This window comes from Canis aureus, chromosome 15 (assembly GCF_053574225.1).
Source record: "Canis aureus isolate CA01 chromosome 15, VMU_Caureus_v.1.0, whole genome shotgun sequence".
Classification (NCBI taxonomy): domain Eukaryota; kingdom Metazoa; phylum Chordata; class Mammalia; order Carnivora; family Canidae; genus Canis; species Canis aureus.
Window position 1 is genome coordinate 30,343,405 of NC_135625.1, and position 23,962 is coordinate 30,367,366.

A 23,962-nucleotide genomic window follows, 5' to 3' on the forward strand; every position below is an offset into this window, starting at 1 on the left:
TCATATTTACATTTCCATTGTAAAATGGAATTAAGGTGGTGTTCTAAAAACATATTTAATACTCTGCTGGCATTCTAAGTGGATGAATGACTATAATTCTACTCTGAGAGTGACAGTTTCCATACTTAATTAACAAGAGAAGTTGAAAACTCAGGAGGCTTTGCCTTCCCTGGAAATTACTGATGTTAAAGGGCAGCTTTCATTAGGAATACACTTAGGTCTAGTGCATTAGTGCAGAAAAATTAAAATAATCTACGTTGGTCAAATGCTAATAGGAAAAATTTGTTTGAATGTCAGTTTCTCCACCAGAAAAACCTCCGGGGTGAGCAAGTCATCAGTGTCATTGTTCCTAGGACCTCACTGTGGTCTGATGAGCTTCAGTCTGTGTCCAAGGATTCAGATAGGGTGGGAGTCGAGAATATAACTTTGAAGTCCTAAGATGCAAAGGTCAAACCTAGCTCTGCCACTGCCTTGTCCCATTTGTTTCAGAGACTCTGGGTGTTTTTTAACATATGCTTTTGCCCAGCATACTAGTATTTAATTTAAACGATCAAGGATTTCAGGGCACTGCACAGATTTTTAGATGGTCATTTCAGGGAGAAATCAAATACAGGAAATAATTTACCTAGGACCCTAGAGCGAGCCAGTGTTTGAACATGGAACCCACAGAACATTCCTGCTTCTCAATCCAATTTTTCATGTACTGTAAGGTTTATTTTCATGCTACCTAAAATTGTACTACTTATACCTCCCATACCTCTGGAGTATTAACCATCGGTGTGTGTCCTGATGAAGAATGTTACGTGATCCTAAAATGCCTTTAACGTTATATGAGGATTCTATTGTTGTAACGTAAAATCGAAAAGGAGACTGTAAACGAGGTAATGAACATAATGTGACCTCTATTTCTTGCTCCTGAGATCTGGGGAAATGAAGCTTTTAGCCCAACTCCTGAACAAGCAGGCTCAGCTCATCTCTGAGGGAGGACTCCCCTCATCAACCACTGAGCCACCCAGGCATCCCTAGAGGTCAGTTTTAATAAAAGCCTGTATTTTGGGACACCTGGGTGGCTCAGCAGTTGAGTGTCTGCCTCCGGCTCAGGGTGTGATCCCAGGGTCCTGGGATCAAGTGCTGCATCAGGCTCCTTGCAGGGAGCCTGCTTCTCCCTCTGCCTATGTCTCTGCCTCTCTCTGTGTCTCTCATGAATAAATAAATATTTTTTAAAAACCGGTATCACATAATTTAACATTAAAATTCCTGAGGTTGATCAAGGTATTATTTATTTTAATGACTTTTATGGAAATCTTTCTAACCTAATACACGTATTTTTGATGCCTTTCTAAATAGCCTATAAATGACTTGTTTTTAAATTGGTAACATAGAGGCTAAGTATGACAAAGTATTAAAGTAGAGTGATGCTCTCCAGGGCTTTGTAGAGCGTCTGCATTTACACTGAGTGGCATTAGGCTTTGAGTGCTTCTTAACCGTTTCTCTGTCCTCTCCCACCGTCGGCACTTTTCTCTCTTTTACTCAGCCTAACAGAAACCAGACAACTAAATCTTTTGAGATCCTGCCTAAAATATGAATGAAAGACCTTTGGGTCATCAGAGGGATAGGTCTGGATAAACCAATTTGGTGCCATCTGACTACTCTTATGTCTTCTTGGTTCTGAGTTGTGATCTGGATGCTGGGAAAGGCTGGTGGCACCTGTGACCTCCTGCCAAGGCCCTGGGTCCTGGCCTTCTGACTGGCAGGCTTTTGCTTTGTAACCAGAGCTCCCTGACACATCTCCTTGCTGTGTCTGCTTCAGTGCTAATTCTGTTTCATTACCTGAGCTCCTAATAGCTGGGATCTTGTTGCTTCTGTGGTCTGCAGCAACCCATACCTGCTTAGTACCTATGAAAACTGATGAGTGCTAGGGTTTGAATGTTTACATCATGCACAGAGGCTTTCCATTCCAAGTAAGTGCCACAATTATGAAAGCTGCACACAAGTAGGAAATATGCCAGCTAAAAGAATGGTCTAATTTGCAGGCAGCTTACATTGTATTTTGTAAGAATATGTTTGACATTTTAAGCTTTGCTATGGCAGTAAATTGTACTTCTTCTAGCAGCAGGAGTTATTAAGTCTGTGCCCAGAATAAACCAGACTGTTTTGAAAAGTTTAATTTTTTTCAGTTTTCATACCTCATTTTATAACTGTGTTTGTCTCTTCAGAGATAAGCCTATGAGGAGACACAGTCTATTATTTCTAATTTTAAATAATAAATGCCATTTTATAATCTCCTTCAAAAAAATATGAGTTCTGACTCAAAATTAAAAATAAATAAGACAGGTGATCCCTGGGTGGCTCAGCGGTTTAGCGCCTGCCTTCGGCCCAGGGCGTGATCCTGGAGACCCGGGATTGAGTCCCATGTCGGGCTCCCTGCATGGGACCTGCTTCTCCCTCTGCCTGTGTCTCTGCCTCTCGCTCTCTCTCTGTGTCTCTCATGAATAAATAAATAAAATATTTTTAAAAAATTTTTAAAAATAAAAATAAATAAGACAAAAGATTTAACCTGAAGCTCCTACGGCTGATAGAAGTATTTCTTGGTGATGGCCATCCAGTATGTAATGGGATCTAGGATGCCATCTTCATGGTCTAAATGTTTGTGTCTCCTCCCAAATTCCTATGTTGAAGCTCTAACTCTGAATGTGGCTGTATTTGAAGCTGGGGCTAACAAGGAGGTAACTAAGGTTAAATGAAGTCATAAGGGTGGGGGCCCTTATAATGTCCTTATAAGAAAAGACACCTGAGGGTCACCTGCCATGCTCAGTAGAGATTGTATCTCTTAGTCTTGGGGTTGAGTTCAAGCTCCACATTGGGCGTGGAGCCTACTTAAAAACACAAATCCAAGCAAAGACACTGGAGAACGCTCTCTCCATGTGCACACAGAGGAAAGGTCACATGAGGGCCCAGCAAGAAGGTAGCTGTATGGAAGCCGGAAAGAAGGCTCTTACCAGAAAATAGATTGGTGGCGACCTTCATCTGGGACTTGCCAGTTCCAGAACTGTGAGAAAATAGACATCTACTGGTTAAGCCACCCAGTCTGTGGTCTTCTGTTATGGTCACCCACCCTAAGACACCATCTATTTTGTAACATGCACAATTATTGTGCCAAGAAAGTTGATGACATGCCATCAACGGTAAGATGCACCCCGATACCTATGATGTTAAAACATGAAATGTTTTAAAAAATTGAAATACAATATTTTAGAAAATTAGTTTTTAAATAACACAAATCATGAAGATGACAATACTGCCTTGAGTTTTTTCACACAGCTTTTTCTTTAGAAAGGCCAAGAGTTTTCTTCAGTCACCTGATCTCTGTTTTACGGCCTCCTAAACTGTTAGAAAATTAGATGCTGCAGAGCTCATGGATGAGAAAACTCGAGCCAAAAATGGGCAGACAGATATAAAATCAAAGCTTAAAGTTGTATCGTTTGCACTGAGAACCTAATTCAATTTCCCCAGAAAGCCTGAGATGTCTACAAAACAGTGTCTTACCAGGGCCAACTCTGCTCCTACTTCACTAAGAAAATGCAGATTTCTTCATTCTCTCTCCATGCCATCCCCAAGTCTCCTACATCCCTTATCATCCCCAGGATTGTCAGATGCCTCTCAAAGACCAGCATCTCTCTACTGATGTCATCTTTCCTTGCCTTGGGCCCATCCTCTCTCTCCATCTGCAGCCACTCCCCTGTCCTAAGAGCGGCCTGCGTGCCTTGCCTACCTCCTTATCCTTTATCTCAACCCATGGCAGCCTGCCTGTTGTAGAACACTGCTCAATCTCAACAGTCCCTCCAGTTTCCCTGCCACAGGCTCCTAACACTAGGTTTTATAGCAACATCACAGTTTTGAGAAAAACTGTGGTTAAATTGCACAGGATGGTGGTTCTGCTGGCACTTCAAGGACAGCGACAGACCAGAATATACTCTTTCTGAAGCATCTGGTCACCCAGAAGGCAGGAAGCCTTGCCCAGACATTGCTGCCCAGGTGAAGGACCCCGATGCTGAGCAAGACACAAGACAAGGTGGGTATAAGGACCAACAGAAATAGCATCATGCTGAGATGGGGATCAAGAAAGACGTCAGCTGTATGTGGAAAGATCTTTAAGTTCTCTGTCACAATAGGTGAAACCATGAGAGACTCTTAACCATAGGAAACAAACTTGGAGTTGTGGGAAGGGTAAGGGGTGTGGCAATGGGGTAACTGGGTGATAGACATTAAGGAGGGCACGTGATGGGATGAGCCTGGGTGGTATATGCAACTGATGAATCACTGACCTCTCCCTCCGAAACTAAGATGACATTGTAAATTAATTAACTGAATTTAAATTTAAAAACCAGAATTAAAAAAAACAAAAACCTGATGCCACTGGTGTCACTTATAAATACCTAAAGGCCAACTGGTAAAGAAAAGAAAACTATATAAGCTTCTTAAGGACTAGAATCCACACATGTACTGATTCCACAAGTCCAGAGGTCCAGCAAACCACACTGCAGCCTAGTTTAAATAAGCAGATCCAGGAAAACAAGGAGTTACTTGGTCCCAGCTTTGTCTAAAGCAGCTGTTGCAGAGAGTATTCAATAACATGTATAAATGCTTTGGTGATTACTATTTGCCTACAATAAAAATTTCCATGTCAAAACAGAACACGGTTTTTTCTCCATTGTTTTATTGGCCAAGTATTCTTTGATGTCCTGTTTCAATGGATGAATCATAATACCCAGCGCACTGGGAATCATTCAAAACCCCAAACTGTGTGGTTAAAAGTTTACAAGCTGACAGTTGAGTCAACGAGGCATACCTTGCCTACAAGCCAGAGAGCCAGCGTTAAGCTGATCTGCTTTTAGCTGCACAAGTGGTGGGATTTCTAGTAGTTTCTGCTGCTTGGAGATTCACTATCATTGTGAAGTGGTATGCTACACATAAAACCAACAATTTTATGCCAGAATGCATCATCTCAATGAGAATTAAAAGCTTCTGGGTGGACGTACTGCCGATACATTTCGAAAGGTCCAATTTTTCATGAGTAGGACAGATTATAAGACAAAAGAGCATAAGTTACTTTGGAAAAAAAATCCAGCTCAACATTCTGCCTACAGGTTTCTACATATACCGCATATCTGGGTGTGCATGTGTGTCTATACAGCTTTTCTAATGTGTATGGTCTGGTGCGGTTTGCCATAGCTCTGTAGGAATACAGCATTCCTTGCTAGAAATACAAGAGCTAGGTGTGCATTTCTGCCCACTTGGGTGCAAATACTCAAGACCTTCCTGCAGAGGAGAGCCAACACGGAGAATCCCAGCAGTGTAGCAGTGCGGAAAAAACGATGGCAGACAGTTGCTGGGACTTGGTGAATGGCTGGGCAGCTTCAGGACCCACATCTTTTCTGGTGTCAGATGTGTCGATGGATTTCATGGGTCCAGACCCAAGTCTTTAACTAATATGGAAGGAAGTAGTTTTGCTCAGAAGTCTGATTGTGTGCATCTTCCTCCCCTGCTAAGAGCTTGAGTGAAAAACCTGCACCCAAGGTACAGTGTCGCTGATTAGATGTTTCAGCTGGGAATAGATGACAGGACTGCTTTCACTTCCTTGCTTCATTGGCTTGGAGCCGTGTTCCCTGAACTTGACGTGCCATCACCTGGACCCCTGCAGGTAACATTTTCTACATCTTCTATTCTAGCACCAGGTGAAGTATGTATTAATTTTTTAAGACACATTTTATGCAATTTTTAACTAACATCTTGCATTGCTGTGGGACATTGGTTAAAACTGATGAACCAATATTGATGTATTATTATTAACAAATGTCCATAGTTTATATTAGGGTTCACGCTTGGTATTCCTCTGTTCTGTGGGTTTTGCCAAATACAAGATGTCACATGTCCATAATTATAGTATCATTCGGAATAGTTTCACTTTTCTATTATTGATCTCCTATACTCCCCGCCCAAGAATCCTGGCAATCACTGGCCTTTTTACTTAGTCCAGACTCATATAGTACTCTTTCCAGGATCTCATATAGTTGGAACTATACAGTATTTAGTCTTTTCTGACTGGTTTCTTTTACTTAGCAGTATTTATTTAAGATTCCTTCATTTCTTTTCACAGCTTAGTAAATATTTTCACCATTGAATATCATTCTATTGTATGGATATACCACAGTCTATCTGGTCACCTACTGAAGGACATGTTGGTTATTTGCAATTTGGGGATGTTTACGTTATAAACACGTGTGTGCAGGTTTTCATGTGGACTTGCCCGATAGTATTTCAGTCCCCACTGATACAGGTGTGGTCTGATGAGAACAGACCATGGGTACTATTCATTCTGAAAAGCTGTAAGACATTCACTTTGGGTCCAATTTTCTCAAAGCTCCTTAGTACCTGTGGGGCTGTCAGCTACCATTTCTGATTGGCAGATTAACCTCTGCTGATGTATTTTCTGAAACATGGTTATTATCAGTGACCAAAAATGTATCCTCAAGGCTGCTGTTACAGATGAATTCGTTTCTTTATTGACTCCAGAGAGGGTTGACATCTGCCACAGAGACACAGAGGGAAATGTGGCAATTCCTTTTTTGTTCCAGACATGTCAACATTACTTCTCAGATCTATAAATCCCTAGTGGAAATAAAGTGCTTAAAATTTCAGATGGTAAGTTATATTTTGATGCTTCTATTTCCATGAAGGGATTATCTAAGTTCAAATCTTATGTACCAATGTTCTTGACATTGACTTTCTGATATCTTTTATAGCCAAAATAAGAACATTCTTCTCAGTATCCAGAAAGTCCACATTCCCCTGTAGCCTGTCTCCTTTCAGCTCAGCTTCCACATCAACAGATGGTGGTTAGTTCTGTTGCCCGTTTCCAGGAAGTTCATGGTCTCCTGTGTTACAAAGATGTTCTAGGTCACATGGAGCCTACTGTTGTTCAATCTCATGCTGTTATTTTCTGGTTCTTTATGCTGCTGAAGGCCATTCACTTGACTCAGATTCTGACGGTCTAAATGCCAGCCCTTTTTCCTTAGAAACATCTGTGATCGATGCATCATGGTAGTGGAGACAGAAATACTGGCTTCCTTTCTTGTGTGGAGATGGAATTTGAACCCCTAGGTGCTTTTTTTAGCAGGCGGTTTCTTGAAATTGTCTGTATCAACTGATTTTTCTAACGAATTCTGTAGAGGCATAGCCAGACTCCAGTCTAACAGAGTACTGTATTGAAATAGTATGACTGGAAAGATTCTATAATGGAAAAGAATGTTCTTTTTCCCTCTATTTTTAATTTCTCCATTTAAAAATCAATATTGTGGGTATACATCCTAAAGGATGGAAAGAAAAGGCTCACAGACGTATGTGTACACCCATGTTCATAGCAGCATTATTCACAAGAGCCAAAGGTGGAAGCAACTTAAGTATCCATCTACAAATGAATAGATTTTTAAAAATGTGGAAATAAATACAGTGGAAAAATAGTCATCATTAAAAAGAAAGGAAACTCTGAGACATGCTACAACATGGATAAAGCCTGAGGACATTATGCTAAGTGAAATAAGCCGGTCGCAAAAGATCAGTTTATTACTCCACTAATGTAATGCACCTGGAGTGGTCAGATTCACAGAGACAGGAAGTAGAATGGTGGTTGCCAGGAGTGAAGGGAGTAAAGGGGAGAGGTGAATGGGGACTTACTGTTTAAAAGGTACACTTTCAAGAAGGCAAGACGATAAAAATTCTGGAGATGAATGATGATAATTGCACAACAATATGAATATACTTAATGCTTCTGAACTGTATACCTCAAGATGGTTTAAATCTACATTTTATGTTATGTATATATTACAACAATTTTTAAGAAATTAATATTGCAGTTAACGCAGTAATGTTACACAACCCAGTATCTTAATCTTGGGTGACCATAAATCCTGGTTGCTTGCCTCTGTCCCCATTTCTGCTTCTTTTTCCAGGGCAATCACTAGTAGTGCCCCTTTCACTCTTAAAAGTGTCCCAGATTGAGCAACAAGTCATCTGGTCACTCTAGATCTATTTCACAATTGCATATATCATTGCATTGACATTTTCAATTTGTAAATGTCTTAACATTCAGGATGTGCTTGCATTTTCTCAAATACTCTATAAATTCAATGTCCTATAGAATATTATGGGTTCTGATCTTTTTTTTTTTTTTTTTGAAACTTAAAACAACATCCATTTATTCACAGTTCTGTAGGTCTGAAGCTTACAGGCTGAGTTTCCTGCACAGGATATGATAAAGCTGAAATTAAGATACTGGTCAGGCCAAGCTGTCACCCAGGGGCTCTGGGGGAAAAGTCTACTTCCAAGCCCATTTTTGGAATTGAATTCAATTTCTTGTAGTTGTAGGATGGAAGTCCCTGATAGCACTGAGGGCTCCCTTTCCTTGCTACCACCCTTAACATTTTTTAATTCTGAACGTTGACTAAAGTACCATAAAGCAGCCCTCTTTTCTTACAAACTCACTATGTCTTTAAACACTAAAACCCTCTAACTTGTGGCAAGCTCACTTCAGTTTCTGTAGGTGAAAGGGACCAGATAAAAGGCCCAGTCCAAGACAGTTGACATTTTTTTGTCTCTTTTTTATTTTAGCTGCCTTTTTGTTGTTTTGCTATTATTAAAAATATCCATAGATATTCTTTGAAGTCAGAAATATGTCTGTGTTTCAATTAACTCTGCCTTTTACCTGACCATGAGAAAATCCCCCACTTGTTCTATGAGAAAACTACTGTTTTCCATACTGATGATAAGAGTACCTATTACCCACCATAACCCTTTCTTACTGACTCCCCCAAAGGATCCATCTCTCAAAGGCAGAGCCATCTATCTTTAGCTCCCAGCAACAAGAACCACCAAAGGAGATTCTTGACATCCACATCTTGAGTCAGTGACTAAACAATCATTCAATGATGTTCAAATACTAGTCTTGTTTATCCTCAAATTTTGCTTTAAAAAATAAACCAAAAAACTATGCTTTCTCTACCCACCTCCTGCTTCAACTTAATCCATCAATGATCTAACTAACCAGAGAGTGAGTTCAGATTTGGATGTTCTTCTACTTTATAATACATGGAAAATTGAGAGATTTTGATTTTCAATCCATAAAAGGAATTGTGTCCTACAGCTTAATCTGCAACTAAGCTCCATATAGCCAAAGATAAGAACTCATCCTCCTTATCATCCAGTGGGAGGCAAATCCAGGTTTTTCTTTTGCATGTTTACTCAAAACTGAATGAAAGAGATAAACTGTGGGAAGGGGGAATCAGAGATCATAATGATCATAATTACCATAACATAGATTAATGCTACTTACTTTCCCTTACAATTAATCGAATAATGTAAATGAAATGAAATGAATGAAAACCGTGTAATATTAGATTCAAACAGTTCCCTCCTGAGAATATACTGTAAGTGGGGCTTAGGTGGGGGCTCAGGATGGAAGACAGTGGATTGGTCTTGAAGCCACATTTACAGAGCAAGAGCACTGTTTTGGTGGCTTGAGTGGAGGGGCTAAACTCTTGGTGTCACCACTGGACTTGGAAGAACATATTCATATTATAGTGTGGTTGACCCCAGGAAGCATTTGTAATTCTGCATTTAAACTGCTTTCATCACCTCCTAGAGATGGTATCTCAATGGAGTGTTGCCTTTTGAGATGAAAAAATTAATTAAAAATAGGTATACGTCATAGAATGACAAATTCACTGAGTTACGCCATTTGTTTCAGCTACTCTGCTCTCATTTTCTAGCTCCAAATATCAGAGGCAAATATAAAATGGCTTCATTCAATACGCAAGATTCATTCCTAGATGTGCTAATGGAATTTCTGACTGCCGATAAATGATAATTTATTACACAGCGATAGCAAAGATTCAACCACATTTACTTTAATGGTTAGCAAAAACAAACAAACACAGAATCTAACGAGCACTGGGGTATGAAATATGTGATTAGAGTCAATACTCCAATTCTAATCTCCAAATAACAGGTCATTTCTAACTTTGTAATCCTTAAAAAAAAAAAAAAAGAAAAGAAAAAGAAAAAAACACCATTCAAGTTATAGAATTAAGAAAAATTCGGTACAAACACAGATACATAGATAATGCATCGAATGAAAGAGCCAGCCCACCAGGAGCTATTTCTCTTATGAGACACCGCATTCTCCCTTTGTAGCACTATGCATTAAACGTAGGCTGTCTGGGACTTTGGTGGGAAGGACTTTTTTAGGTATCAATTCTCCTGGTATTTGACTTTGATGACTAAACCGAAACAAAGGAATATTATTTCACATTCAAGCAGAACCACATGCCGAGGCAGGTGCTTGGTAATTTTTAGTTATTTATTTGCCTGATGCTTTTTCCAGCAATTTCGACTATAATGACTATAATATCCATCTGTTTGAAATGGAAATTGGTTAGCAACTAGATCCTTTTTGGATTCTTACAATATATCACCTACCTGCTTAGAATGAAATATGCCACCTAAGGCTCTGATGAAATACATTTTAAATATGTGCAAGACGTGACGGGGTGTCACTCCGCATTCATTCCAGTCTCCTCCAAGGGTGAAATCCTCCATCTGGGAGGCTGGAAAGGTGTAAACTACATTTCCCAGAATTCCTTGCAGCAAGAGCCTGGGCACAGATGAGCTTCTGCTGATGAGCTGGGTGAGAAGGGAGGAAGAGGATGTATAAAAAATATATGTTTGCAAATTTGTTTCTGTTGTTGGTAGCTGTGTTCAGTCACTGGCTTCCTGGGTGGAGTGGCACTTCGTAGCAGCTTCTCTGATCACTGTGCTCTTGATTGTCAGCAGCTCCAGTGGTGGCCCTGATTCCCAACCTCCACCTGGTGGCAATGATGGCAACAGCCCTGGGGGCCCAGTTCAGCTGTGCTGTCTGGGTGTCATCCCTCAATCTCAGCCTCAGCCCTTTTCTCTCCTTTCAGTGGCAACCTTTTCTTCCAACCTTCCTACGAGCACCCAATTCCCATATGAAGTCCCTTTCTGCTTACAGTAGTTAGGGTAGTTTCTATTCGCCACCGCCTCCAGGTACAGGGAAGAAGGGACTGATGAGGGCATTCAGTGCACAAAACAGCAGGTCTGATGCCTGGGGATAACTGCAAGAAGGAAAGAGCTTGTATCCCTCTGACATCTGCGGTTATCCATGAAGAACAGGAGAAAGGTCAAGGGCCATGCCGTCCAGAACTACCCAAAATGAGGCCAACACCCTACGGACTGAGGTTAGAGCCAAAGCATAATTATAAAGGCTGAGAACTAATTATGGGGACCCCTAGAGAGAGAAAGAAACATAAAGGAAAAAATGACAAAGGATAGAGGAAGGTAAAAGAAGGGAATAGGTAATAACAGTGAATAAAACCATGCATATGGGGAAGAGAATCAGATACCAAATCCTTCACTGAGTTTGCCTGGATGGTGCGGGAGAGCAACCCATCGAAGATGCATGCTGCTTCCTGCCGCCACCCCGCAGGCCCATGTCACATTTCCTCAGAGCTGGGCTCAGGCTCCTCACACACAGACTCAGGAGGGCTTTCCAGGGGTGAAATACAAGTGAATCAGTCCCTACAGCTCCTGAATAGATATATAGATTCAAACTGGATAAATAGGCATATTTTGTGTATTTCCCGCTCTGCTCTGTACATGTATAGAACAAATAGATTTGCAAACATGTATACAGGAGAGCTAGAAACATGTAAAATATGTATATTAAACTAAGATCTATTAGATTTTTAAAAAGAAAATTGATCCCAATGGTTTTAAAGTCGGATGATGAGTAATGCAAAGAGCTGACAAATGAGTCAGTTATGGTAAATATTGGTTTAGGTTCTGATCGACTTTACAAAATGATTGTAAATATCTTTTTTATAATTTAATAGTCGTCTGAAAGCCTAAAGTAAGTTGTTTACACAAAACAAGAGTTCTACTAACACTGTAATCTTTAATATAAAAGAAAAGAAAATGTGTCTCACAGGCTGGGCCTACTGTCCCTGCCTCACTGACAACATTGCCCCTTCTTTGAAGATACCTGTGTTCTCTTTGGCCGGCCCCTACAGTATACCTGCACATGCAGAGTCTCCCTACTGTATACCTGCACATGCAGAGTCTCTGCAGGGCCTCAGCCTTACATATCAAAGGTTCTTTCTTCCCCAAGAAAGGACCATGCTTTATAACCCCAACATCACTGCCTGAACCAAGCATTCTTAACATCCCTCCCATCACAGGTCAAATTCCCTGTTTCTGCCCTCGACATCTTGCCTGCCTCCCACTGAGCGCAAGGATAATTACGGATTTACTTACTTATTACCAGCAGACATGTATTTTATGAGAGGTGAGGCCTGTTTTTCTTGCTATTGTATTCTGAAGGTTTAGCATGGTACCTTAGGTGCCTAAGCAATGCTGAAGATTGAAAAGCTGAAGGAATGTCATTGCTGCTTCATCTCCAAAGTCCGAATACACAGACTGCAAAATATGTAACTGTCCTCGGGGAAACTAGGAATTATTATCATTTTACGAGGACCATACTTCTAATGGCATTAATAGAAACTAGCCAATTGCATGTTTACATTCTATTTTGGAATTTCACTCAGTCATCTCTCCCTCCCCTTACTATCTCATCATTATTTCCAAAAACCACCCACAGGAAATCTCTTTAACCCAGATAGGCCAAAGGCCTGTCTAAAGTGGAGGATATGCAGGTTTGACGGGGTGAAACTCTTGCTCCCAAAGGACACTAACTACTAGGAGTCTGGTGTATACTAAGTGTACCAGGACAGGAGGATGACCCATTTACCTCAGCATTCAATGCTCCTGTCAGTACACAGCAACCCCTGCATAGCCCCCAGGAAATGACATTTAACTCAACACATTTTGCCTTGTAGGACTGCTCACGATGTGCTGACTGCACACTCGACATTCCATATAAATTATTCCATTTGCTTCTCACAGCCACATCAGGAAGTCTCATGATGGCCATTTCACAGATGAGGAAATGGCTCAGAGATGGGATTCACTCCAGATGATCCAATGCAGCCTCTAAATTCCCTCTGTTGAGTGGTTAGAAGTTTGCCTGGACGGGAAGTAAGTACCCAAAGTGAATGATGTCAACTCCTTTGGGATACCTGTTAGCCAGGGGCTCTATGCTAAGTTCTCTCTTAGGACATCAAGAGAAGAAAATCTCAAAAGCTGAAGCGCATTCAGCTGGCCATTTAACACTATACTTGCAGACCTTCCAGGGACCAAACTATACCAGAATCAGGCTCCATTTTTATTCTTTCAGTCTGTTCTTATTTTAGGATTGACTGATTGATTGAATTAGAGACTGTGAGTCAGGGGAGGGGCGGAGGGAGAGAATCTTCAAGCCGACTCCCTGCTGAATGTGGAGCCCTACCGAGGGCTCCATCTCATAATTCTGAGATCATGACCTGAGTGGAAACTAAGAGGTCGGCCGCTTAACCAACTGAGCTACCTAGGCGTTTGTTCTTAAATAAATCCCCAGCATCTTAAAACTTTCAAGCCAGTCATCTCAGAGCACTTCCTTGTTTACTCACAAGTAGAAAGGAAGGTTGCACAGACAAGTGCGGACAGCCTCATCTCAACAACACATTAGACCAAGAGCTAAATCGCAATGAGAGCTTGACTCAATTCCTATTTAAAATACACACCAGGACATCACCATGCAATAAATACAAAGATTTAGTCGTACGTTTTTCTCAACATCAAGGTCCTGTATATTGCCAAGCTTATCTGGTCCTTCCAGCCTTCTTCAAAGCAATGATGAGGCTTCATCATAATGTGGTTCAAATTTTGGATACCAGTTCTCTAAAGGTGCACAGGAATTATTCACAGTGACATGTCTATAAGTATTCACATATCCACCTGCCAGAAACACTATAAGCATTAATACCTTCTTTAGAGTCCTCTTAATCCCCAGTAATATTTGGCTTTAGAAAAATCCACATAAACAGAGACTTAAGATTTATTGGGAAAACACCTCTGCCTCTCCATTTGCAAACAGAATTAACCATCCATAGTATTTTCAATTTCATATCCCGCCGGTAAGTAAAATTTTATTAAAACCTTGAACTACCTTGGTGATTTACATGTATTCAAACACACACTCAAAAAGACAAATTATTTCCGGAGAGCATCATTATGGCAATTGAACCTTTCTAGAGACATGCTTTCTCTGGAATTAAAAGAAGAGCCTATAGAGAGCTTCCCTTCTCAAATCTGTCCAAAGGCATTAATAAAGCAGTAGCCTCTGGAACGGTTCCCTTAGTGAGGAGATGCTTTCCAACTTGTCAAGGGTCTCCTTTAGAAGAAGTCAATGTGCAATCAGTGGCCGTCAGGGAGTCACTTTCATTCCTCTCAAATGATCCTCCCCTCTGAGCTCCTCCAAAGATCCTTCACCAACACTGGAGAGCCCTTTACACCGCATTTTCCATCAGGCATCAAGGACAGAAAAACCTACAGTCCTCCCTTCTCTAAACTTCAAACCAAATTAACCATTCATTAGCCAGTAATGTCAAGGATTCCACAGTCTGATGAGTCACACGAATAATATTACATTTAGCCACCACCGAAAGGAGGAGTTCAATGTTCAATGTCAATCGTTGCCTGGAACGCTGCTAATAATCCAAACGGTATAGACGTTTTCTAGCTCTTTGCCCACACGAAATGTTCAATATACACAAAAATTCTTGCATACCAACCGATATCAAGCTGTGCACGTAGGTGTTTACAGGCTTCCCCTCTCTCTACACGAAGCGTTTGTGTGTTACAGTATTTACCCCTAGGAGCCCAGGGGGCCCCACGGCGTGCGCCTATGGCAAGTATTATGCAAATCCTACCAGCGCGTTTCGAAATTCCTTCTTAAACTATATTTCTGTCACCGGCTTTGACTATTTCACTAAGTTCTTTCAGGTCACCCCCAAAATATCGTGACAAACTTTCTGGCTTTAAGTCATCTCAGCTCACCGCCTCCTGCTAGTTAAAAATCGATCCCCAAGTGGTCGCTTCTACAGGGAGAGAGACACGCGTGCACCCCCTGAATACAATGTTCACCTTGAGGTCACCCAACGTGTCCCCCGCAGCTCCGAGCTCCGAGCCCCCCGGTTCCCAGCCGAAGCGCGCCCCGCAATCCCCTAGCGCGCGGCAGGCTCGCCTGCTTGGGTCACGTCTAAGTTTCCAAGGTAAACAGGTCACTCCGGGCGACTGGAACGACGGAGGAAGGGCGGGAACTCACCTGGGCGGCCAGGCCCCCGACGCGGGGCCCGAGCGCGCCTGGCGACCCGCCGCGCCCCCGGCCCCCGCGCCCCGCGCCCGCGGCCCCAGGCTGGGCAGGAGGCTCCCGCCGGGCACGGTCGGGGCACGGTCGGGGCACGGTCGGGGCGCGGGCGGCGCCGCGGAGCCCGGCGGTTGCAATGCTCCCCCGAGCCGGGAAGAGGCAGCCGCTCTCGCATCCGAGCCGGGGCCCTGCCGGGTGTGACCCGCACCCCTCGACCTCCTTCGGCGGAGCGGGAGAGCGGAAGCAAGAGGGCAACCCGGACGGAGCGCGCGCGGGGGAGCGGGGGCCGGGAGCGCGTGCCCGGGGGGAGCGCGCGCCGGCCGAGCCGCGGCGCCGGGGGAAGTGGCGGCGGGGGCCCCGGCGGCCTCGCGGGCCGAGGCTCGGCGGCCGGCGCTCCGGGGCTCGGGGCCTCCGCGCGGGCGCCGCGACAGCAGCGGGGGGACGGCGCGCGGCTCCCCGCCCCCGCCCCCGCCGCCTCCCCGCCTCCCCGCGCCCCCCCACCTCTCCGGAGGCGGCGCTTGGGCTCCGGCGCTCCGGGCGCCCCCGCGCGGGGCGGGGGACGGCCTCGGAGGGCGGCGGTGCCGGGGACGGCGGCGACCTTCCTGCCTTGTGCCCGGGCTCTGGTCCCGCGTCCTCCCGCGGGGCGCGCCCTGGCTGGGAGGGACGCCGCGGCGAGGGCACCTGGCCGGAGCGCGGCCGCGCAGTACCTGGGGCGGCTACTACGTGACGCTTCAGCGCCGCTTCTCGCCTCGGATTCCCGCGACCACCTGCTCCCAGGGAGACGATCCCGTGGATGCGATGACCTAAAATCAAGGGCCTTAAGTCCAGGGGGCCAGTGCCCGAGTCCCCGGGTCTTTTTCGCTGAAACGGGGTGCCTGACCCGTTAAGAGTTCTGCAAAGCCAGCCCCATCAAAACAGCATCCAGCGGGAGCGGGATGGCATCTCGGTTAGAAGTCTCCGTGCCAAAACCCGCCACCTCGTCCCCCACCCTCAGCCCCGCACGCCTTCTGGCCTCTGTAAACCGTAGGGCTTCAACTACGCTCTGCCAGGCCCTTAGCGTGATAACCGCCACCCCTATTGCAAACAACCCACTGATCACCAGAGGCCCGTGTGCTTGTAAAAAAAAAAAAAAAAAAAAAAGCACGTGCCCGATATTGAAAAATTAACATATTTAGTAATTGCTGTGTTGCCCTTTGTGTATGAAGCTGACGTGCTCCTGATTCCAAGGAGGAGGGAGGGAGCTTCATGTTGAGCTGTTTTCCGGGCACGGTCTTTTTGTGGGGACCCTACTACAGGGCTCGCATAGACACTGGTGTATTTAAGATGCTACTAAGAGGGTAAGTGGAGATGCGCACACGCAGTTTGTGATTCTGAACCTGCTAGAGCAACAGTACGTTGGGGGTAGGGAAGGGAACCTTTGCCTGGGCATCTTTAGCACCATGTCCAGGATAATCAAATTGACCTTCCCTTTTTCTTCCTTTTGCATTTAAAAGGGGAAGAGAAAATCAGGAGTCTGATTTTACATGTTCTTCTTGAGCTGGATGCCAGCCCACTGAAGTGCCACTGCTCATTTTTATTTCTATTCAATGGAGCTACAATTGCAATACGTCCTTGAGTGCAAGATATGTACTGGATACTGTGATGTTCCTTGCCATCTTCTAGCAGTGCCGTGGGGGACAAGGCACACCTAAATCAGTATAGTGACTTACACACAGTGGAGGCCTAATAAATATTTGTCAAGTGAATGGGGTCTCAACAAACTGTGATTTTTAAAAAGTGCCCTGTTTTAAAATCTGTGGGAAAGCATGAGGGAAATCAGTTATAGGTGACGTGGTCAGGGAAGGCATCCTGGAGGGGGCGACCTCTGCAGACTTTTAACAGGGAGAACCCGCCAAGGAATGGAAGAAAGTCTGTTTACTATATTTTTGAGATATGTCAGAGGCAGAGGCTCTTAACATTTTGTGGGTAATAGGCTCATAGAAAAATCTGAGAGACGCGTTGGAGCTCTCCCATATAAAAAAACAAATGTAAAAAGATTTGCATACATTTTCTGGGATTTCACAGACTGGCTAAAGCATATCTATGAATCCCTAGAGGTCTGTGGACTTGAGTTACCGTTTCATTGTTTGGAGGCAGGGAGAAAAATAAAGTGATTATTCTATTCGAGGCCATCATAAGAGGCATTCCCATGGCCACCAACAGCCTTTGGGTTGAGGAAATAGAAAAGTGGGCTATAAAATAAATTTACACAATAGAGAAGCAGGGCACTCCCTCCCTTGAAGCTTGGGCATAGCACTTGTGTTCTTTTGGTACCTGAGAATTTCACTTTCATCTCTCAGCAAAAAGATAAACTAAAATATGACTGTCAAACACTGGCAGTTACAGATGTTGGGGGTGGGGGGTGGGGCGGGTGTTGTATTATGATCTCCTTATTTGTGATGTTGGACAATTTTCATGAAAAAAAATCTTTAATTTTGTCTCTCCAGTGGACATAACCAGTTCTATGACATTTCTTAATTTGGCATGTTAAAACAGAAATTTTTTATTAAAAGTGTTTTTTTAAAGAAATAATACAAGTATGCCAGTGGTGCCCCATGTAAGATTCCAGGAGTCTCACTTTATCCACATTTTCACTTTCCATGGTCTTAGTTACCTGGCCATCAAATGCAATCTGGAAGCAGGTGCTCCTCCTTCTGACCCATCAGAACATCAGAGGTCACCTGATGCTGCTTTGTGGTGATGGGGCCATTTTATCATCTCACATCATCATATAAAGGGTGAGTACAGGACAATAAAATATCTTGAGAGATGGACACCACTATCACATAACTTCTATTACAGTATATTGTTATAATTGTTCCATTTTATCATTAGTGTTGTTATTCTCTTTGAATAACAGAGATCCCTTTGTGGTATCCACTGAGGGTCTTGGGAGGTATCCCCTGTTGACAAGGGAGACAATGGTATTATTAATAAGTAGAGTCTATATAAAAACAATAGGTTTTGGGATCTCTGGGTGGCTCAGCAGTTTAGTGCCTGCCTTCAGCCCAGGGCATGATCCTGGAGTCCCAGAATCGAGTCCCGCTTCAGGCTCCCTGCATGGGGCCTGCTTCTCCCTCTGCCTGTGTCTCTGCCTCTCTCTCTCTCTCTCTGTGTCTCATGAATAAATAAATAAAATCTTAAAAAAAAAAAGAAACAATAGGTCCTCTCTTACAGTTAATTATGAAGTGTGCTGGTGATGGTCTCAACAGAAGTTAAATCACTGTGGAACATTTAAGAAGTATTCTGTTTCTTTCTAAATTTACACTTCATTTTATATTTCCCTTATATATATATTTATATATTATATTCTACTTATATTAGTGAATATATTATATGTACTAATTGTAAATATATAAAATGTGTCATATTGAAAATATAACATGAATATATATAATATTGTATGTGTTATATATTATTACATGTTATTATATATGATTATTATTATGTAGCTTAATCAACTCAGTTCCTTTGTTAATTAACTCTGGGTCTTGCATGTGCCTCTTGAGCAGATGGCAGGCCAAGGTTCTCTGAGTATCTTCCCTGAGCCCTTTGGAGAAAGGCAGTGACAGTGGTTCCTCACACTGAGGTACCATACTTACCATCACATGACTCACCGAACAAAGGATTTGTGCCCATCAAAAGGAGCTATCTGTGGCCTATAAGGCAGTGGCTGGAAGAATGCTGTCAGGTAGATATATCCTGTGTAGAGGACGAGACCTGATGAGTTCGTTTCCTAAGTGTCTTAGAGGCAAGGCCTGGGTTTGTTTAAACCCAGACAGTGAGAGCCCTAGAGCCTGTGTTCTTTTTTTTTTTTTTTTAAGATTTTATTTATTTATTCATGAGAGACAGAGAGAGGCAGAGACATAAGAAGAGGGAGAAGCAGGCTTCCTGCAGGGAGCCTAATGTGGGACTGGATCCCCGGACCAGGATCATGCCCTGAGCCAAAGGCAGACACACTCAATCACTGAGCCACCCAGGTACCCTTCTAGAGCCTGTGTTCTTAACCACTCTTGTTCACTGCCCCAAGAGAGGCAAAGACAGAGTTAAACTGAGCCAAGCACATGACTGAGTTACACTGGAGGGTCAATGAATGCCTTGACAACTGAGGAACTCACCCTACTGTACTACCCAGGGCTGGGTTTCCATATTAACCTTCCAGGACCTTCTGAGTTGCTTATGGCTGTGGAGACCACCGCTTATTCTTCCTTACTTTCTCATGGAGCTTCATAAGTAAATAATATCAGTGTAGATAACTTGAATAAGCACAACTGTGTGATAGCATACTGGTCACCTATAACACCATCATGACAGGAGGGAGAGCTTTAAGTATTCTGTTCATGGCTCTTTTTTTTTTTTTTTTTTTTTTTTAAGGCTCTTCTTTCCTCCTACTAAAAACAGAAGATTCCTTCTTGAGATGTTATTTGAAATCAAATTTCTGCAAATCAAATCACATTTTTTAACTGAATTTTTTCTTTTAGTGAAGTAAATCTTTTTCCACAAAAAATAGCATTTGTGTTCTGTGAACCATTTTGAAAATTATATCTAGAGTTTAGCTGTTATTATTTTTCACCATTTGTTTAATGGAAATATGGGAGGAAATATAATCAATAAATACTAAAATCAAATTATTTCATGTTACTTCTGCTTGAGATCCAATACCAGCTCTCCACTGCTTTCTAAATACCACGAATCCGGTAGCCTACGGCACAGTGCCCCTCACAGCCTGGCCCCAGCCTCTCTGGAGATTTCTCCAGCTTATACAGCCCTCCATTCCACACCTCTAGTTTCTTGAGTTATTACATTTATGTACAAATTCACATAAGCTATTTTCCTAGAGCTTGTAACTACTTATTTATTTGGTTCTCATTGCCTGTCACAGTTCTTGGCATTTAGTTAGAGCTTAATGCATATATTTGAATTAATTAATTTTCATATATTGCCATAAGCCTCAAGCTATGCTGCATGATACTTATATAACTATTTTATTCCTTTCAACTCTGGCTGTCTACTACATAAAAAAAACCCTGGTCTGAGTACTGGCTATTAACCACTTGGGTGCTTATCTATTATTACTATAATAGACACTTAAAAAAAAAAAATAGCTGTGTTCTTTCCTTCATTTGTCTTCCTTTCAAAGTCTTTCCATATTTTTTAGTGATTTTAACTGGTTTAGCATGATAATATCTTGGTGCATAAGAAAATGGGACTTCTCAACAAGTGGAATTGTAAACTAAGGTGAGATTAGCTACAGATTACAGGAAGAAATTGTGAGGTGCTCCCAAAATGATCATTGTAGGAGACTGGAGATAAAACAGTCTGACAACAGGGATAGAAAAGGCTCAAGCTTTGTGACCTCATTGGTTTTAAAGGATTCCCCATAATAAAGCAGTCAGACTGGCCTAGGGATCAAGGAGCTCATAGCTGTTGATACTATAAATCAGCACATTCTAGGAACAGAAGCACTAACCACATACAGTCCTTGGCATTCGGGGTGAGCATGGGCTGGGCTTCCATGTGCCCTTCACCTAAGTCCTAAACCGTTTATTTCTCCAGCCACTCTGGTGCCAACAAAGTCTGGAGCTACTGCCTTTATCCAAAGAACTGGTCTTCTCCAGACCTATGAAGCCTTCAAGACCTCCTTGGGGTAAATAGTGAATTTCCCACCATGGAGGATTTCTTATAGGGTTTTATGGGCATTCTGTCTTGTGAACTACATTAAAAATAGCCCTGCCAAAAACTGCAATACTTCTCAAGTACCTGTCCTTGGTTCTCTGCTTTTCTGTCTCCATAATCTTTCCCTGGACAGCTTCAGTCACCTTTATAGCTGCAAGCAGAGTTTCTGTGTAGATGAATAAAAAAAATCTATGCCTCTAAGCTGGTCTCATATACCTCCAGATCCACATTGCTAGCATCCTCCTCAAAATCTTTTAGCTTTTACCTGGAATTAATCTCTCTGTCCTGAGAATTTAGCAGTCTTTATCTATATCCCATTTGTGACACTTACCACTAATTTTTTAAAAGATTTTATTTATTTATTCATGAGAGACACAGAAAGAGAGAAAGAGGCAGAGACACAGGCAGAGGGAGAAGCAGGCTCCATGCAGGGAGCCCGATGTGGGACTTGATCCCGGGTCTCCAGGATCACGCCCTGGGCTGCATGCGGCGCTAAACCACTGAGCCACCCAGGGATCCCCATCACTAATTTTTTAAAAGGGTATTTGTTCATTTATTTATTCAACAGATATTCATTGAACATTTATTATATACCAACCACTGTGCTAAGAAAACAGTGGTGAGCAAAATGAATAAAATACCTACCCTCGCGGAACTTCTGGTCTAATGGGATGACTGCCATTAATCAAATAATTAGAAATATCACAAAGAAAATGTATAGTTTCCAATGGAAACAAATACCTGGAAGGAAGATTACAGAATGTCATCAAAACTCGTGGTCCCATCTCTCGCTAAGGGAACACTGGAGTAGGATCATCCTGTGCCCTCAGAGGCTAGCCCAGAGCCGTGACTATGGAGATGTTTAATAAGTTTTTGTTGAAGGAACATATACGTCTACTTCTGATGTATAAGTGCGTGACGCTTTCTCCATTGGATAAAATACCCAGCAGGTGCTTCCTCGGATTCTGATCTCGACACACTGCCACTTAGGCTATTTGTTTTTGACCCAGATCCAAGGGTCATGTATCTTCAAGTGTACCCTGTTTCTCTGCTGGCATGACAACATGTAAATTCTTGTGCTTCTAGCAGTGTTATCAAGAACATTCTTTACTGTTCTCACACTCACTAATAGTATGCTGTTCTTACCAGCACAAGCCCATTATCCTTCTTCCTTATAGTTCATAGTGTTTGCTGAGGCTGTAAAACAACAGTGTGTCTTTCGCGTCAGGGGGCAACTGTGTCATCCTTCACTATCCTTTGTCATTTGCCTACTTCCTCTCCATCTCTGCAGTGACTGGGGTATTACTTCTGCATCCTTCTTCTAATTTCTGCCTTGTTGCTCTTTCATGATCTTCTATATGTGCTCTTGTAATATTTGGAGTCAGCTTTTAGCTGGAACAGCGAGTGACATGTCTCCTGGTCTCTCTCTCTCTCTCTCTCTCTCTCTCTCTCTCTCTCTCTTTTTCACTGTGCTGTTACATAATTCTTTTGCAAGAAGCATTCTCAGACACAGAATCTCAGGTATGATTTTTCTTTTGTATGTGTTGTTTGTTTTTGGCTTGAAGAGGACAGGGAATGGGAAGGATGACCTTTTTTGTCACAGTAGGGAAAGAAAGCCTGTAAAAAATAAATTCCAACAACAAAGAACATGTTATATTTAAAAATGGAGTATCTGGCATGTAGAGAAAATACAGAGCCATAATTTTGAAGGCAATTTAATGAACTGGAAACATAATATTAGGTGAAAAAGCATACTGATCACTATTTTGTGAATATTGCATATTTACATATACATATGGGGAAAATACTGAGCATGTTTATGGAAGTGTTAATAGTGGTTTCCTCTGGGTGATGGAGTTTTCATTTTTATACTCTTCTATACATTTTTAAAAGATTTTATTTATTTATTTGACAGAGAGAGAGAGAAATCACAAGCAGGGGGGAGCCCAAGGCAGGGCTTGATCCCAGGACCCTGGTATCACCACCAGAGCCCAAGGCAGATGCTTAACCGACTGAGCCACCCAGGCACCCACCCCTCTTCTATACATTTTTTTTTTAAGAGAAAGTGATTATATGCAGCTTCAGAGTAAAACATACTCCTATTTGTAGCCACAACTCTGTCCTCGTGGATTTTATTGTTTCCCTGCTGTTACCAATCAAGTGTGTGAGAAGCAATATCAACATGTGGAAAGCCGTCTTGTTCCTTTTCTTTAATATTATTTTAAATTCTCAAGTGCAGTAACACAAGCAAGCCTAATTGTTTTAAATATAAAGTTCACAATTACCACAGCATTCACTTACAAAAAGCTACTCATGAGGACATCAAAGACACAGCCATGTGTGCGCCATCTTGTACTGTAGCGCAATTACTTGTCGTGCTCCACCCTGTTTGTCAGGTAAAGTGAAATGTCAGCTCCCTTGCTAAGTATCTTGATTGCATCTACCTATTGGTAATGGTAATCTTGAGCTTATATGAGAGTCACTTCTAGGAAAAATGGAGTAGATTCTCTGTGTGTATGTGCACTTTGTGTGTGTATGTGTGTGTGTTCCTAGGGATTTGATTGGGGAAAACGAAAGGTGACTTTTGATGTGGTTGTTTTTATTTTTCTTTGATGAGATTTTTGGAACCTTTGGGAGTACAACTTCTGAACAAATTAGAATAAATTAGCATTTAAGATTAGGTACTGATGTATCTTACCAAAAGTTAACTTACTGTAAAATAGCTTCAGAAAACTATGCAATAATAAAATTTCGTTAGAAAACTATTTGCAATTGTCAAAGTACAATTATCATCTCCTGAGAACAAGCATGACAATAATACTACTCTACCACAATCCTAGTAAAAACCAGAGTTCTTTGACCCTGATCTGA

At 42.4% G+C, this 23,962-nt stretch overlaps 1 protein-coding gene and 2 long non-coding RNA genes across 7 annotated transcripts in view; 1 reads left to right on the top strand and 2 right to left on the bottom strand.

The window, feature by feature from the left end:
* The window catches only part of TRMT9B (tRNA methyltransferase 9B (putative)), a 71,347-nt gene extending 54,975 nt beyond the window's left edge, over positions 1-16,372 (bottom strand). For 2 of the 5 annotated variants that reach the window (XM_077848974.1, XM_077848971.1), the window contains exon 1: positions 15,154-15,303. The gene's annotated coding sequence lies outside the window, so the exon portion shown is untranslated. Of the gene's footprint in view, positions 1-15,153; positions 15,305-15,334; positions 15,401-16,083 lie in introns of those variants that run through there. The other 3 variants (XM_077848973.1, XM_077848972.1, XM_077848975.1) reach the window with 3 other exon arrangements.
* Positions 15,973-23,962, top strand: part of LOC144284437 (uncharacterized) — a 93,281-nt gene continuing 85,291 nt past the window's right edge. The window contains exons 1-2 of the long non-coding RNA XR_013352794.1: positions 15,973-16,713; positions 18,026-18,153. This is a non-coding gene — a long non-coding RNA (uncharacterized LOC144284437). The remainder of the gene's footprint in view (positions 16,714-18,025; positions 18,154-23,962) is intronic.
* LOC144284435 (uncharacterized) overlaps positions 17,900-23,962 on the bottom strand; it is a 44,186-nt gene continuing 38,123 nt past the window's right edge. Inside the window, exons 5-6 of the long non-coding RNA XR_013352790.1 lie at positions 19,018-19,117; positions 17,900-18,318 (exon numbers count right to left, since the gene is read on the bottom strand). This is a non-coding gene — a long non-coding RNA (uncharacterized LOC144284435). The remainder of the gene's footprint in view (positions 18,319-19,017; positions 19,118-23,962) is intronic.